Source organism: Oncorhynchus gorbuscha, unplaced genomic scaffold (genome assembly GCF_021184085.1).
Source record: "Oncorhynchus gorbuscha isolate QuinsamMale2020 ecotype Even-year unplaced genomic scaffold, OgorEven_v1.0 Un_scaffold_50:::fragment_6:::debris, whole genome shotgun sequence".
NCBI classification, from domain to species: Eukaryota; Metazoa; Chordata; class Actinopteri; order Salmoniformes; family Salmonidae; genus Oncorhynchus; species Oncorhynchus gorbuscha.
Genome location: NW_025745333.1, coordinates 88,475 through 105,520, shown reverse-complemented (window position 1 = coordinate 105,520; position 17,046 = coordinate 88,475). Strand labels below are relative to the sequence as shown.

General features: G+C 42.1%; 1 long non-coding RNA gene across 1 annotated transcript; it reads left to right on the top strand.

Moving 5' to 3' along the window:
• Window positions 1-955: 955 nt before the first annotated feature.
• On the top strand, window positions 956-1,580 carry LOC124018410. The gene is made up of 2 exons (XR_006835620.1): window positions 956-1,133; window positions 1,367-1,580. It is a non-coding gene; the product is annotated as an uncharacterized LOC124018410 (long non-coding RNA).
• Window positions 1,581-17,046: the final 15,466 nt, after the last annotated feature.

Here is a 17,046-nt window from a genome sequence, read left to right as displayed (position 1 = left end):
TGCTTTAACTAATTATAACAAATGTTAACATTTTGAACAATGTAATGACTTTTCAAATAAGTTACGTTACATGTTATGTTGGCTGACAATTTGTTAGTTACGCTATCCTTACTAACCGCAAAGCATTATAGCAGTACAGGTTTGTTAGCTAGTTAACGTACCTATTGTTAGTTGGCTCCTAATAATCGATCTTGCCAGGCAGTTTATTAACTAACTACGATTATTAACAGCATTTTTAGTTAAGTGGTATTGTCGTTGTGCTTTTCAATGGACATTGTTAATTCTGGCAATTTACTCCGATTTCAGAAAACTCACGCAGAATAACTGATGATTTTACAAACGCTCAACACCTGTTGAAAATGGCCGGTGTCAGCAAAAATAAGCCTAATTCAATTATTGCCAGCAGCATAGTTAGTCACCAGGATAACATGAGAACAACCTAAGCAGCTCTGCTAGGTTGAGTAAAATGTTCAGAGTGAGGTGTTCTCTCATTTGTGTCCAGACGTAGCTAGCCAACATTAGCCAGTTACGTTGGGTGCTTGACTGTAGTTGAATGCTCGGATGAACCCTACTCAGCCAAAGCGTCCACCCTGTCCAGCAGTGTGCTCGCTCACTGGTCTGTATTTACGAACGGACAATGGTCTGACAATGGTCTGGATTTTCAAATGCCCAGAGCGCACACTGCCACTCCAGATTTAATTTACAAACACACCCAAAATCCTAAAATGTTTCGCTAGTTATTTGTTATGCTAGCTAGAGGTTGCATAGCAACAGCATCAACTTCCAGTAGACAGGCAAAGCTCAAGTACACACAACTGAAACGATACCGTTCTTTTACAGTATACTAGAATTAACTAATAGTATGTAGTGTGTGTGTATATACACTCATTAAGTATGTAGTATACAGTATGTTAGTATGGGTATTGGAACACGGATATGGTGGGTGCATGTGTAACAGGGTTATATTGGTGATTCCCCTTGCCACTTTATTGTTAAGCCAATGGGTTTTTGGTTTGAGTTTGTCTTGCCTTCACCTACTCAACATGGCATCTTATTGGCTGGTTTGCATAGCTTGCTTACGAGGGAGGATGTTCCAGTTAGAATCGTCCCAGTGAACAAGCACCAAACCAGCGGTAAGTTGTTGGTTGCAAAGCACCGTACGTCAAAAGTGATTTTATGCTCTCAAGTGATGATTTAAATGTACAATTTATATCAAATAGTTCGTAAATGTTATTCAAACATCACACATAAGATGCAGCGGTTTTTGGATAATATTTGTTGTGCATTTTGTTGTAGAGAATTCCCGCCAGTATTAGCTAGCACCTTACTGTGTCTGGTGGGGGGGGGGTTCATATATTTTTTACAGTGCGTGAGTGCAGAGTTGGATGGTGAGACGGGCATTGCATGACGTGCAATTTTGTGTCGTTCTTATCAGAATAAAGCTACATGATTGGTGCTACATATTGGAGTTCCGTGTCGATGACTGATGTACACAACGCCAGAAGAGTACTGTTACACATGGAGAAAAATAAGAAAGTCTGTCTGTCCTGTTGTTTTTTTATAAAGAGCCTGTGTAGGGATCAGATGTGTTTTTATTTTTTAACATAAGTATTTTTTGTAATTGTTCTGTTTTTGGGAATCCTGTTTCCATCCCGCACAATAGGTGGGGGGATGCACATTAAATTGTGCCATCATCAATAAACCATAGAAGAAGAAGCCTTTTGGGAGCCAAATGAGCTGGCTCATCTAAAACTCAATGTCCATCTCTAGCTATGCAGTTGATACTTTAAAAAAGTGCTTTAAACCCTTACCATGTTTAAAAAAAAAAGTGCTTTAAACCCTTACCATGTACCTATTATTGTTATCTGTTGCGTGCCTTTCCTTGTTTGCTGAAATCCATACTTCTTAATACAACCACTTTACTAGTTTGTTTCTCTAAAATGGCAATTCAGCGCAAATACGCATGTGCCAATTGAATCTCAGATTACATAGGCCTACAATACTCATTAAAAAGTATGGATTTCAGTGAACAAAGTCATGTAACAGAGGACAAATGTAACGGATGTGAAACGCTAGCTTAGTTAGTGGTGGTTCGCGCTAAATAGCGTTTCAATCGTTGACGTCACTTTCTCTGCAAGGGCGGTGGTTTTTGTGGAGCGATGGGTAACGATACTTCGTGGGTGACTGTTGTTGATGTGTGCAGAGGGTCCCTGGTTCTCGCCCGGGTATGGGCGAGGGGACAGTCTAAAGTTATACTGTTACACAAACATAAGTACAGACTGCATAGTGAGTCGGAGGTTCATTAATTATTTTATTTTTTTAAATAGTCTGCGCTCAACTCCATGTAGGAGGTACTTGGCTAGTACCCTTCATTCATTATTAATCAAACAGTACATTAGCTTGTGCAAGTCAAGCCTTCTAATAGCCTCTCAATTTAAATGTGGCTTGGCTTTGTGTTTATGATATTGTTTAATGTTCAGGACCAGTTTTTGGACTTAAAATAAAAAGGACCCTACCACACAAAGTACTGTTTCGTACTCATAATGCAACAGCAAAGTGAAGTCTCTGGGCTTGTTCGACACTTAAGGCGACTGCCCACTGACTGATCTACAAATCACCTTGCATCATAAATAACTACCCATTATTATTTGTAGTTTAAGTTGGTCACAATTTACCCAGAACACATCACTGATTTTATGCTCTCGGACACCCAATCCTAGGGCATCTTGAAAGACACCATACCAACAACGGTCACCACTACACAACAGCTGTGACTAAATTCTCCAGCAACATCCTATTTTAGTCAACTTTTTGGATACGTGAGAATAGAACGTTTTGTAGTAGAATATATTTCTCAAAATAAAGCGTGCTTTAATTGCCAGGATGTCATAATTTCAGCTTTTCATGTAGTATGAATTTGCTGCCATCTTGAGGAAGTGAATCGACCTATGTTTCTCAGAACAGCTGAAAACCAGTGATGTAGAGTAAAAAAAAGTTTTTTAAAAGTGGATAAACACTTATCTCCCTTTGCTGTAGGTAATGTTGATATCTAGTAAAGTTGATATCCTACCATGGCACAGTTTATCATGAACTGCATGATATTTATTTTGTCATCATTTGTCACTTAACACAATTTTGTTGTATTCCTTCACTGCTATGTATAGTGCCACCGCAGTCAGAGCATTTGCCATCTGTAGGGCAGGTTGAGAAAGAGAAGAGAACCCAGTTGAGTGAGTATGGATGGATATGACCTTTGGGAATCACTCTTATTATGCTCCTCAATCAACCATCTGCTCTAGTGGACACTGGTTTCTGTGTAGCATCCAGGTAAACTGTTACAGCTAATTGTCTATGAGCAAAACTAGCAATGAAATATCACTGGACCCTCTATTTGATATAGGTATCAAACTGTGTTGTGATATTATAGACAGTGATATCACTGAATTAGTATATTAGGGGCTGCACTCACCATAAACAAAATCTCTGTATAATCAATAACAAAGTGAAAGAAGTATATAATGAGGGGAGTCTGAAAGAGAACAGATGACCTCATAATTATAACACTGAATGTATTAAATGAATGAAGCAGCACATTGTGATACAATGTTACTAGTTTAACGGAATGAGGAGGAGACTGACCTCATGGAACACATCCCCTGCATATGGCAATACGCCCAGGTCCAGGAGAGCCAGGCATTCCACAACTACAAATAACAAATCATAAAGCATCAACATATGGAACCCAAAGAATCTATAGTGCATCTTGTGATAGTTGGGCTGGTTAAAATAAGTTATATTTTTGCCTGATTCAGTTTTTTCCCAAATTTAATTTTCTCGGTTTAGTTTTTTTAGGTTATCATTTTCAGGTGTTCGCTCTCAAAATAACACTTTTAAAAAAGTATAAAACAGACAGATTTGATGTTTAAACCACATCAGGAGACCACTTATGAGGTTTTGGAAAAATGTAAGACATTTTTGTTGCCCATTAATTCAACTGTTTTTTGCTTAACAATGTTTCTGTAGCTCTCGTGATTCACTGATAAAATAAAGGTGATTGCAGAGTTTGGAAAACAAATGGCGACTGGATTGATGCAAATAATCTTGATATTATTCTGTCAGGTTGGTATAGGCTACTTTGTAGTTAACATTTAATTGAGAAGGTTTTGGGGAAAGCCTTTCCTTCTACCAGAAGACAGCTGTTTCAATTGATCATCCTCGAGATGTTTCTACGCCTTTATTGTAGTTCACCAGTGGTAATTTCTATTGATTGGACATGATTTGGAAAGGCACACACCTGTCTATAATATGGTCCCACAGTTGACAGTGCATGTTAGAGCAAAAACCAAGCCATGAGGTGGAAGGAATTATCCGTAGAGCTCCGATACAGGATTGTGTCGAGGCACAAATCTGTGGAAGGGTACCAAAAAATGTCTGCAGCATTGAAGGTCACCAAGAACACAGTGGCCTTAATCATTTTTAATTCTTAATCAAGTTTGGAACCACCAAGTTCCTTCTTAGAGCAGGCCGCCCGGCCAAACTAAGCAAAAAAAGGAGGTAAACCAAGGTGAACCAAGAACCCGATGGTCACTCTGACAGAGCTCCAAGAGTTCCTCTGTGGAGATGGAAGAACCATCCAGAAGGACAACCATCTCTGCAGCACTCCACCAATCAGACCTTTATGGTAGAGTGGCCAAATGGAAGGCAGAATCATGCTGTGCTGATGTTTTTCAGTGACTGGGACTGTTTAAAAAAAAAAAAAATATTCATTAGCAAAAAATGTCTAAACCTGTTTTTGCTTTATTATGGGCTATTGTGTGTAGATTTATTAGATTGTTATATTTATTTTTAAATCCATTTTAGAATGAATTGGGGAAAAGTGAAGGTCTGAATGCATTGTATGCTAATGCTAAAAATATTAATCTTCTCATGAACCATAAGTCAGATTGAATCAAGATTTGGTATAAAGACTCAATGAATTGTATAATAATAGTGAAGACATCAAAACTATGAAATAACACAGAATCATGTAGTAACCAAAAAAGTGTTAAACAAATCAAAGTAGCCACCATTTGCCCTGATGACAGCTGTGCACACTATGGGCATTCACTCAACCAGCTTCATTAGGTAGTCACCTGGAATGCATTTCAATTAGCAGGTGTGCCTTGTTCAAAGTTAATTTGTGGAATTTCTTTGAACATCAGTTGTGTTGTGACAAGGTAGGGTTGGTATACAGAAGATATCTCTATTTGGTAAAAGACCAAGTCCATAGTATGGCAAGAAACAGATCAAATACGCAAAGCAAAACAACAGTGCATCATTACCTTAAGACATGAAGGTCAGTCAATACGGAACCTTTTAAGGACTTTAAAGGTTTATTCAAATGCAGTCACAAAAACCATCCAGCGCTATGATGAAACTGGCTCTCATGAATGAGGACTGCAACAGGAAAGGAAGACCCAGTTACCTCTGCTGCAGAGGATTAGTTCACTAGAGTTAACTGCATCTCAGAATGTGGCCCAAAAACCAGTTCTTCAGAGTTCAAGTAATAGACACATCTCAACATCAACGGTTCAGAGGAGACTACTTTAAGCAGGCCTTCATGGTCGAATTGCTGCAAAGAAACCACTATTAAGGGACACCAATATGAAGAGTAGACTTGCTTGGGCCAAGAAACATGAGCAATGAACATTAGACCGGTGGAAATCTGTCCTTTGGTCTGGTGAGTCCAAATTTGAGATTTTTGGTTCCAACCAGCCGTTTCATTGTGAGACACAGAGTAGGTGAACGGATGATCTCTGCGTGTGTGGTTCCCACCATGAAGCATGGAGAAGGAGGTGTGGGGCTGCTTTGCTGGTGACACTGTCATTTATTTAGAGTTGAAGGCACACTTAACCAGCATGGCTACCACAGAATTCTGCAGCGATACGCCATCTGGTTTGCGCTTAGTCCCACTATCATTTTGTTTTTCAACAGGACAATGACCCAACACACCTCCAGGCCGTGTAAGGGCTATTTGACAAAGAAGGAGAGTTATGCAGTGCTGCATCAGATGACCTGGTCTCCACAATCATCCGACCTCAACCCAGTTGATATGGTTTGGGATGAGTTGGACCGCATAGTGAAGGAAAAGCAGCGAACAAGTGCTCATCATATGTGGGAACTCCTTCAAGACTGTTGGAAAAGCATTCCAGGTGAAGGGTGGATACTTTAAAGTATATTTAACACTTGTTTTGGTTACTACATGATTCCATATGTGTTATTTCATAGTTTTGATGTCTTGACTATGTTTCTAAAATGTAGAAAATAGTAAAAATAAAGAAAAACCCTTGAATGAGTAGATGTCCAAACTTTTTATTGGTACTAAGTATTCAGACCCTTTACTTAGTACTTTATTGAAGCTCCTTTGGCAGCAATTACAGCCTTGAGTCTTCTTGGGAATTATGCTAAAAGCTTGGCACACCTGTATTTAAGGATTTTCTCCCATTCTTCTCTGCAGATTCTTTCAAGCTCTGTCAGGTTGGATGAGGAGTGTTGCTGCGAGCTATTTTAAGGTCTTTCCAGAGATGTTTGACTGGGTTCCCGTTCGGGCTCTGGTTGGGCCACTCAAGGACATTGAGACTTTTCCCGACGCCACTATTAACTTGGCTGTGTGCTTAGGGTCATTGTCCTCTTGAAAGGTGAACCCTCGCCCCCAGTCAGGCCCTGAGTGCTCTGGAGCAGGTTTTTGTCAAGGATCTTTCCAAGTCCCTGCTGCTAAAAAACATCCACACAACATGATGCTGCCACCACCATGGGATTGTGCCAGGTTTCAGCCAGATGTGACGCTTGGACTTCAGGCCAAAGAGTTCAAACTTTTTTACATCAGATCAGAGAATCTTGTTTCTAATGGTCAGTCTTTTAGGTGCCTTTTTGCAAATTCCAAGTGGACTGTCATGTGCCTTTTTCTGAGGTGTGGCTTCCGTCTGGCCACTCTTCCATAGAGTGCTGCAGAGATGGTTGTCCTTCTGGAAGGTTCTCCCATGTCCACAGAGCAAGTCCGGAGCTCTGTCAGAGTGACCATCTATTTCTTGGTCACCTCCCTGACCAAGGCCCTTCTCCGATTGCTCAGTTTGGACGGGCGCCCAGCTCTAGAAAGAGCCTTGGTGGTTCCAAACTTCTTCCATTTAAGAATGATGGAGGCCACTCTGTTCTTGGGGACCAATGTTGCAGAATTTGTTTGGTACCCTTCCCCAGATCTTCGCCTTGACACAATCCTGTCTTGGAGCTCTACGGACAATTCCTTTGATCTCATGGCTTGGTTTTTTCTCTGACATGCACTGTCAACTGTGGGACCTTGTATATACAGGCGAGTGACTTTCCAAATCATGTCCAATCAATTGAATTTACCATAGGTGGACTCCAATCAAGTTGTAGAAACATTTCAGGGATGATCAATGGAAACAAGATGCACCAGAGCTCAATTTAAAGTATCATAGCAAAGGGTCTGAATACTTATGTAAATAATACATGTGCAAAATTTTCTAAAAACTTGTTTTCGCTTTGTACAATGGGGTATTGTGTAAATGGAGGGACAAAAATAATTGTATCCATTATAGAATAAGGCTGTAATGATGTAGACAAAGGGATCTGAATACTTTGAGAATGGCTAATTAAACAGCCCATATGATGGTGCAGCACTTGTAGACTAGCAAAGGACAGCACCGCCACAGATGAAAGGAGAAACTAGTAGTGATCAAACCTGAGTTAGTAGCATATCAATCCCCGCTCGCCTTACTCCCTCTAACAGTCAAATCTGAAAGTAACGCAAAGTAATAACTAGTAATATAACTTATTTCCACACAAAGTAATATTTTAAATAGCACAATACTTTTGTAAAATTTTACGAGTAATATTACATTTTCAGGTAACTAAATCCCAACACTGATTATGAAAGGGCCTTCATGCATTGTGTGATCGTTCTCTCCTACTGTGTGAATGCTTCTCTCTGTGTCTCTTCCCCAGCCTCTCCATGCCAGATCTCACCCCCCAACATAGGCCTCTTCTGGTACTTCTTTGCCGAGATGTTTGAGCACTTCCGCCTCTTCTTCATCTGTGTCTTTCAGATCAACGTGTTCTTCTACACAATTCCACTCTCCATCAAGCTAAAGTGAGTCCCCTTCATCAGCTCTTCAACTCAGTGGGGAGAGACTAAGGTTGTCATTTTTGTGGTTCAGAAGAGCACAGATTTGTGGGGCAAAATACAGTAACCCTTCAAATATGTTTGCACTGTACCAATAGATGCACGTTAGCACATATGCTAATGCAAAAAATACTTTATAAATATATTCTCCTCATGAACCATAAATCAGTTTGACTCAAGATTGACTCGTCAAAGACATTACCCTGATGAACCATGTTAAGTTTGGCATTGATATCTTAAAAGAAAAACAATTATATTTTTAGACTATGCAACGCTAATTGGTTTTGACTTGGCTGTGTGAGTAAAAAAATGTAATGGTCACATCATTCGAGCTGCACATTCACCTCACTCAAAACGTCCTATTTTTTAGGAGGCTAAAACCATGATTTGGTCCAAAACGAACCATAGAACCTAATGACACCAGATGGAATGTAGACCAACAGTACGTCTTAACTTAGTTTCAGAAAAGCTAAAGGATTGGTCAAAAGATGGCTAAATTATAGACAAATAAAAATCTGATTTTACGTGTCCATTTAAACCACTAAGTCCTCTACACCGAATCCTATTAACTTGAAACTTTAAGATGAACCACACTGAATTTGGTATTGATATCCCAATAAACAAGGAAACTATTATAGAGCCAATGAACACCCGATTGGCACCTGTGTTTTTCTGTTGCTCATTAGAAAAATTAGATTTCAGTCTTGGCGGTGTGTTTCCTGACCGGTTCTGTGTTTGGTTAAGGATATTTGTCCCCCATGAGACACTAGCCAATTTCACTTCCTCAAAACCCCAGAATGAATCTAATATAACTGTAATTCATTTTGAAGTTTTTGCAGTGGATGCTTTAGTTGTGCAATTTTACATCTAACTAATGTGTTTGGGGGAGTTCTCAAGTAACAAAATGTGCACTGTGTTGTTTTATGTAAATTGGCAGAGCTGCTGAGCGCTGTCTGCTATTGGATAGAGAGTGATCACTGCAGCTGTTCACCCCGTGTCAGTTACCTGTTGTGCTGCATAGATATTCCGAACTATGTTTTAGACAAGATTTACTTTGACCTAAATGTATCCTATTTTCCCTAGAATAAGTGTTTGACTCATCAATACTACATAGGCTGTTTTCAAAGGTAGTCATTGCTTTTTAAAGGCAGTCGCTTTTTAACAATTAATTATTTTCCTATGTAACGCTAATGCTCAACATCATCTGCAATGATCTTCTCATGAACTATATTTCAGAATCACTCCAGATTTTGTTTTTATTGTAATGCTCCGGGTGTCGTGGGTGTGGAGTCAAACGCAGGAGACAGAGAGTGCAATGCTGTGCGTCTTTAATAGCACCAACGCACCACAGGGTGCTCACAAATGTAACGGCCCCAAACGCAGGGAATGAAAATGTACAATGGAAAAATCACGACCAGGCACTAACACGTACCTCTACAACAGAGCCGAAGGTTACACTGAAATAATTCCGCACAACAACCAGGCGGGCCGGCTGTCTAATAAAGACAAACTAATCATACATGAACAGGTGCTACCAATAAACATACAAGGAGGGGGAGGAAAGACAATCAGTGGCAGCTAATAGGCCGGTGACGACGACCGCCGAGCGCCACCCGCCCGGGAAGAGAAACCACCCTCGGTTGGACCCTATCCACATCGATGGAACAGTAGTGGAGAGGGTAGCAAGTTTTAAGTTCCTCGGCATACACATCACAGACAAACTGAATTGGTCCACTCACACTGACAGCGTCGTGAAGGCGCAGCAGCGCCTCTTCAACCTCAGGAGGCTGAAGAAATTTGGCTTGTCACCAAAAGCACTCACAAACTTCTACAGATGCACAATCGAGAGCATCCTGGCGGGCTGTATCACAACCTGGTACGGCAACTGCTCCGCCCTCAACCGTAAGGCTCTCCAGAGGGTAGTGAGGTCTGCACAACGCATCACCGGGGGCAAACTATCTGCCCTCCAGGACACCTACACCACCCGATGTTACAGGAAGGCCATAAAGATCATCAAGGACATCAACCACCCGAACCACTGCCTGTTCACCCCGCTATCATCCAGAAGGCGAGGTCAGTACAGGTGCATCAAAGCTGGGACCGAGAGACTGAAAAACAGCTTCTATCTCAAGGCCATCAGACTGTTAAACAGCCACCACTAACATTGAGTGGCTGCTGCCAACACACTGTCATTGACACTGACCCAACTCCATCCACTTTAATAATGGGATTTGATGGGAAATTATGTAAATATATCACCAGCCACTTTAAACAATGCTACCTTATATAATGTTACTTAACCTACATTATTCATCTCATGTGCATACGTATATACTGTACTCTACATCATCGACTGCATCCTTATGTAATACATGTATCACTAGCCACTTTAACTATGCCACTTTGTTTACTTTGTCTACATACTCATCTCATATGTATATACTGTACTCAATACCATCTACTGTATGCTGCTCTGTACCATCACTCATTCATATATCCTTATGTAAATATTCTTTATCCCCTTACACTGTGTATAAGACAGTAGTTTTGGAATTGTTAGTTAGATTACTTGTTGGTTATCACTGCATTGTCGGAACTAGAAGCACAAGCATTTCGCTACACTCGCATTAACATCTGCTAACCATGTGTATGTGACAAATAAAATTTGATTTGATTTGATTTTGACATTTATACTTATTACATCAGTCTTGAATAGTTTTAATGCATTCAAATATGGCCACACTGTACCTATAGATGCACATACAGTCCATTCATCAATCTACACACAATACCCCATAATGACAAAGCAAAAACAGGTTTGTAGTGTTATGCACTTGAGTGAGGACCCAAAAGCGGTTTAACAAAAACAGAGTCCTTTAATGTAAACACAGGGAAGACATAGATCCTCTTCAGATGTAGATCATGGAAAAATAGACAACCCGCAGAGAGGGCGACAAAATGAAACAAAAAGTCCTTCTGACAATTACAAAAGAGCCCCTTCTTAGCAGCAGAGGAGAATAGCTGGGTTAGCGGCGACAGGCTGCAGGTCTCTCTGGGTAGGCGCGGGTCGTAGAGGAACAGTGGTACCTAATCTCACGTAGCATCAGATGAACTGGACACAGTACAAACGATAAGACATTTAGCTGAGTACAGGATGCACTTGCCAGGCAGATTCCGACAGGACGGGACAAGGATGAAGCAAACGAGACGATAGCTTGTTTCTGGCATGAGAAACTCAAACGAGAATCTGACAAAGAAAGAAGCAGGAACAGAGAGAGAAATAGAGACCTAATCAGAGGGAAAAAGGGAACAGGTGGGAAAAGGGTGAACGAGGTAGTTAGAGGAGATGAGGAACAGCTGGAGGAGGAGAGAAAGAGAAGGTAACCTAATAGGACCAGCAGAGGGAGACAGAGTGAAGAGAAAGAACAGGAACAAGACATAATATGACAAGACATGACATGTAGTTTATTTTTTATGAATTTGCACACAAAAAAATCACATTTACATAAGTATTCAGACCCTTTACTCAATACTTTGTTGAAGCACCTTTGGCAGTGATTACAGCCTCGAGTCTTCTTGGGTATGATGCTACAAGTTTGGCACAACTGCAAAGTAGAGATCATTGATGAAAACCTGCTCCAGAGTGCACAGGACCTCAGACTGGGACGAAGGTTCACCTTCCAAGGAGACAACGACCCTAAGCACACAGCCAAGACGACGCAGGAGTGGCATGGGGACATGTCTCTGAATGTCCTTGAGTGGCCCAGCCAGAGCCCGAACTTGAACCCGATTTTGATATCTGGAGAGACCTGAAAATATCTGTGCAGTGATGTTCTCCATCCAACCTGACAGAGCTTGAGGGGATCTTCAGAGAAGAATGGGAGAAACTCCCCAAATACAGGTGTGCCAAGCTTGTAGCGTCATACCCAAGAAGACTCAAGGCTGTAATCGCTTCCAAATGTGCTTCAACAAAGTACTGAGTAAAGGGTCTGAATACTTAAGTAAATGTGATATTTCAGTTTTCTTTTTAATACATTTGCAAAAATGTCAACCTGTTTTTGTATTGTGTGTAGATTTATATTATTTAATTTAAAAAAATTGGAAATACATTTTAGAATAGGGCTGTAACTTAACAAAATGTGGATAAAGTGAAGTGGTCTGAATACTTTTTGAATACACTGTATGCTAATGCTAAAAATACTTAATCTTCCCATGAACCGTAACACGAAACCCAAACCGGCTGCGTACGTGCACCATCGTGCATAAATGTATTTTGATCCCCCACACCAAACGCAATCACGACACGCAGGTTAAAATATCAAAACAAACTGTGACCAATTATATTAATTTGGAGACAGGTCGAAAATAATTAAACGTTTATGGCAATTTAGCTAGCTAGCTTGCTAGCTAATTTGTCTTGGGATATAAACATTGAGTTGTTATTTTACCTGAAATACACAAGGTCCTCTACTCCGCCAATTAATCTACACATTAAACGGTCAACCAAATCATTTCTAGTCATCTCTCCTCCCAGGCTTTTTCTTCTCTTGACTTTACATTGCGATTGGCAACTTTCATAAATTAGGTGCATTACCGCCACTGACCTCGTTTGTCTTTCAGTCACCCATGTGGGTATAACCAATGAGGAGATGGCACTTGGGTACCTGCTTCTATAAAACCAATGAGGAGATGGGAGAGACAGGACTTCCAGCCCGATCTGCGTCACAAATAGAACTGACTTCTATTTTAGCCCTTGGCAATGCAGTCGCTCGTTGGCGCACGCGAGCAGTGTGGGTGCAATAATTGAATAACATGTATGTCTACATTTATTTTGCAACACTCGTGCAAAATACGACGCGAGTGGTGTACTCAGCCTGTAACTCAGATTGACTCAAGATTTGGTATAAAGACTCAATGAATTACACTCAAATTTATTTGAGAATGATTAGTTGCTGCATTTAGATGGAACCACAAGGGCTATAAGAACTAGACTGATGGATATGGGGCCATAAACTTTGGTATGTATACCTTATGCGTATGTCCTTAGAAGCTCTGTGAAAATAAAGTCACTGTAACCTTAGAAACTAGTTGGTTGCACTATAGATGTCATTGGCACCAGTGGCATAGGCTTTTAGAGCAATATCTGATGATCGTCTGGGATATGCTTAACACCCCGGCAGTCCTACAATCTAAGCTAGATGCCCTCAATCTCACACAAATCATCAAAGAACCCACCAGGTACAACCCTAACTCTGTAAGCAAGGGCACCCTCATAGACGTCATCCTGACCAACTGGCCCTCCAAATACACCTCCGCTGTCTTCAACCAGGATCTCAGCGACCACTGCCTCATTGCCTGTATCCACTACGGTGCCGCAGTCAAACGACCACCCCTCATCACTGTCAAACGCTCCCTAAAACACTTCTGTGAGCAGGCCTTTCTAATCGACCTGGCCCGGGTATCCTGGAAGGACATTGACCTCATCCCGTCAGTTGAGGATGCCTGGTCATTCTTTAAAATTAACTTCCTCACCATTTTAGATAAGCATGCTCCGTTCAAAAAATGCAGAACTAAGAACAGATACAGCCCTTGGTTCACTCCAGACCTGACTGCCCTCGACCAGCACAAAAACATCCTGTGGCGGACTGCAATAGCATCGAACAGTCCCCGAGATATGCAACTGTTCAGGGAAGTCAGGAACCAATACACGCAGTCAGTCAGGAAAGCTAAGGCCAGCTTCTTCAGGCAGAAGTTTGCATCCTGTAGCTCCAACTCCAAAAAGTTCTGGGACACTGTGAAGTCCATGGAGAACAAGAGCACCTCCTCCCAGCTGCCCACTGCACTGAGGCTAGGGAACACGGTCACCACCGACAAATCCATGATTATCGAAAACTTCAACAAGCATTTCTCAACGGCTGGCCATGCCTTCCGCCTGGCTACTCCTACCTCGGCCAACAGCCCCGGCCCCCCCGCAGCTCCTCGCCCAAGCCTCTCCAGGTTCTCCTTTACCCAAATCCAGATAGCAGATGTTCTGAAAGAGCTGCAAAACCTGGACCCGTATAAATCAGCTGGGCTTGACAATCTGGACCCTCTATTTCTGAAACTATCCGCTGCCATTGTCGCAACCCCTATTACCAGCCTGTTCAACCTCTCTTTCATATCGTCTGAGATCCCCAAGGACTGGAAAGCTGCCGCAGTCATCCCCCTCTTCAAAGGGGGTGACACCCTGGACCCAAACTGTTACAGACCTATATCCATCCTGCCCTGCCTATCTAAGGTCTTCGAAAGCCAAGTCAACAAACAGGTGACTGACCATCTCAAATCCCACCGTACCTTCTCCGCTATGCAATCTGGTTTCCGAGCCGGTCACGGGTGCACCTCAGCCACACTCAAGGTACTAAACGACATCATAACCGCCATCGATAAAAGACAGTACTGTGCAGCCGTCTTCATCGACCTTGCCAAGGCTTTCGACTCTGTCAATCACCATATTCTTATCGGCAGACTCAGTAGCCTCGGTTTTTCTGATGACTGCCTTGCCTGGTTCACCAATTACTTTGCAGACAGAGTTCAGTGTGTCAAATCGGAGGGCATGTTGTCCGGTCCTCTGGCAGTCTCTATGGGGTGCCACAGGGTTCAATTCTCGGGCCGACTCTTTTCTCTGTATATATCAATGATGTTGCTCTTGCTGCGGGCGATTCCCTGATCCACCTCTACGCAGACGACACCATTGTATACACTTTCGGCCCGTCATTGGACACTGTGCTATCTAACCTCCAATCGAGCTTCAATGCCATACAACACTCCTTCCGTGGCCTCCAACTGCTCTTAAACGCTAGTAAAACCAAATGCATGCTTTTCAACCGATCGCTGCCTGCACCTGCATGCCCGACTAGCATCACCACACTGGATGGCTCCGACCTTGAATATGCGGACACCTATAAGTACCTAGGTGTCTGGCTAGACTGCAAACTCTCCTTCCAGACCCATATCAAACATCTCCAATCGAAAATCAAATCAAGAATCGGCTTTCTATTCCGCAACAAAGCCTCCTTCACTCACGCTGCCAAGCTTACCTAGTAAAACTGACTATCCTACCGATCCTCGACTTCGGCGACGTCATCTACAAAATTGCTTCCAACACTCTACTCAGCAAACTGGATGCAGTTTATCACAGTGCCATCCGTTTTGTCACTAAAGCACCTTATACTACCCACCACTGCGACTTGTATGCTCTAGTCGGCTGGCCCTCGCTACATATTCGTCGCCAGACCCACTGGCTTCAGGTCATCTACAAGGCCATGCTAGGCAAAGCTCCGACTTATCTCAGCTCACTGGTCACGATGGCAACACCCATCCGTAGCACGCGCTCCAGCAGGTGTATCTCACTGATCATCCCTAAAGCCAACACCTCATTTTGGTCGCCTTTCGTTCCAGTACTCTGCTGCCTGTGACTGGAACGAATTGCAAAAATCGCTGAAGTTGGAGACTTTTATCTCCCTCCCCTACTTTAAGAATGATTACCTGCTGCATTCAAAGATAACTAATTTACAGTACTAGACTCAATTTTACTTGCATCATCGTTGTGGTGTTGAGAGATCAACATGGTAATGCTTTCAGTTTGTACATAAAGGAAGATGGCAAGCGCTATCATATAAAAACTTTATCCAACTCATTTTGTCCTTTCGGTCATATGTGAAATGTTCATTGCTGATTGCAGCTACAGTTGAAGTCGGAAGTTTACATACACCTTAGCCAAAAATACATTTAAACTCAGTTTTTCACTATTCCTGACATTTAATCCAAGTAAAAATTTAGGATCACCACTTTGTTTTAAGAATGTGAAATGTCAGAAATCTTGGCTTATTTATTCTGGTTTTCCCATGATGTCAAGCAAAGAGGCACTGAGTTTGAAGGTTGGCCTTGAAATACATCCACAGGTACACCTCCAATTGAGTCAAATTATGTTAATTAGCCTATCAGAAGCTTCTGAAGCCATGACATAATTTTCTGGAATTTTCCAAGTTGTTTAAAGGCACTGTGAACTTAGTGTATGTAAACTTGCAACTTCATGTTATGCTGGTGAATGAGGACCCAAAAGCGACTTAACGAAAACAGAGTCTTTATTCCAGTATATGACAAAAGTAATAATCCTGGAAAAATCAAGAAGAAAACAAAACAGGAAAAAACTTAAATCCACTCGTAGTAACGAGGACAGACTGGAGACTCGACCATTGACTGCAGGTTGCTTCGGGAAGGCACCGACCGTAGCAGACTAAGACACCTGCTCACACGCAGCATCTGAAGGAGACAAAACACGACAGGGCGAGACAAGGACACAGCACAGCGAACATCATACAAGGATCCGACAAGGACAGAAGCGGAAAACAAGGGGAGAAATAGGGACTCTAATCAGAGGGCAAAATAGGGGACAGGTGTGAAAAGTGTAAATGAGTGAGTTAGGAGAATGAGGAACAGCTGGGAGCAGGAACGGAACGATAGAGAGAAGAGAGAGAGGGAGGGGGAGAGAGAGGGATAGAAAAAGGGAACGAACCTAATAAGACCAGCAGGGGGAAACGAACAGAAGGGAAAGCACAAAGACAAGACATGACAATATATGACAGTACCCCCCCACTCACCGAGCGCCTCCTGGCGCACTCGAGGAGGAACACTGGCGGCAACGGAAGAAATCATAGATCACAAACGGTCCAGCACGTCCCGAGAAAGAACCCAACTCCTCTCCTCAGGACCGTAACGGAAGACGAAGAAGAGGGAATCTAGGGCTACTACTCTAAAAAAAATGAGACACGGGTAGAGAACTGTAAGCTTTAGAGCAAACAGGACCAAACAGGCCAGGAGAGTAACAA